Below are 1,632 nucleotides of genomic sequence, written 5' to 3' on the forward strand. Positions count from 1 at the left end.
AATATAATACTAAAATTTTTATGATTAAAAATTTTAAATTTTGTCTTTTTATAAAAAAAAATTAATATAAGACAATAGTTAAAAAAATTATGTATACTTGGGATTATAGAACCTTAACCAAGTCCATTTTTTCCTTAGTAGACTAGTTATGTTTAGAATTGGGTTTGATTAGCTCAATTGGTAAAACTATATACCTCTTAATACGCGCACCTAGGTTCAAGCTTTTTAGTGTTGTGTCAAGTGTGGGTGAGTATGTAATGTAGGTGTGTTGTGGTACCTAAAATTGGGGATTATCCAATCTATTTAAGACAAAAAAAAAAAAAAATTGGGCTTGATAAAGTCAACCCAATAGCAAATATTCAATTCATGTGGCCTTATTCGTCAAGGGTGTACATGGTTCGACTCAATCCAGACCCGAACATTTTAGGGACTAATTTAGTGTGATTTCATTGGGTTTAGGTCGAGTACGGGTCTAAAAAAATAGACTCGGTCATTATTTAGGACCGGGTCCAGGTCAAAGCGAACCCGGCTTAACCCGATTCATGTGCACCCTAAGAGAACTAAAAAATGTATATATATTTTAAATTAATTCCAATATTATGTTATATTAATTAGAAGCTTATTGTTTTATTTTTAATCACACTTGTTGAATTAGAAGATAGATCAAAGAAACATCAAATTAGAATTTATAGATAAATTCAAATTTAAATATGAATTTATAGATAAATTCAAATTTAAATATGGATATCAACTTCTCGATAACAAGTTTATTCATTATACATAAGTGCATCATAAATAAATTTTTTTATAAATAAGTTTTTTATAAATTATTGTTAAAGTTTTAAAAGTCCGATTTTCAACCCGATTTAGACCCCGAAAATATTTAGGTTTCATCGGTCTAGGGTCGGATTATAGTCTAAAAAAAGACCCGCTATGTATTTAAAGTCGGATCTGAATTAGAACAAACCCGATTTCGCCTGACCCATGTACGCCTTTATTATCCAACCCGACTTGAATAGCAAGTCAAATGCTCCCTCGTTATTATCCCCAAGTAATAACTACTTATGACATGGGGGATAACCTTCCATTCTATAAAGAAATAACCATCCATTGTCTTTATAAGGTATCTCCAAGAAATGACTCTACACGACCATTACTTTAAATACCTTGGTACACAGGTATTTTTTTTCAACCCAATCTTATTCAATCTACTAAAACTTTTGTTAATTTAGGCATCGATATCTCTTGCAGGTACTCTCATCTCATCTCACCTACCCATCTTACCGTCCAGACCAGACGTCGAAATTATTACCTAAAGATGTTTATGACGACTATTACTATTATTATAAAAAATTTCTCACAAGTATTCTTTATTGGAAACAATTTAATAGAGGCAGTAACAATATACTTCCCAAACTACAACACGGTTCACTACATATAACAATTACAAATTAAGCTTTTTTAAAACGAAAAAGTTGGTAAAGTAATAAAATGAGAGATTATTCACTCTTAAATTAAAATGATGAGATTCACATATAATTAAAGTTATAATTATATTATGATTAACCCCTCACTTTATAACTTCACCAATTTTTTTCATTTTAGAGAATCTAAATATGATAATTACATACT

The sequence above is a fragment of the Arachis ipaensis genome, chromosome B07 (assembly GCF_000816755.2).
Source record: "Arachis ipaensis cultivar K30076 chromosome B07, Araip1.1, whole genome shotgun sequence".
In the NCBI taxonomy this organism is placed as follows: domain Eukaryota; kingdom Viridiplantae; phylum Streptophyta; class Magnoliopsida; order Fabales; family Fabaceae; genus Arachis; species Arachis ipaensis.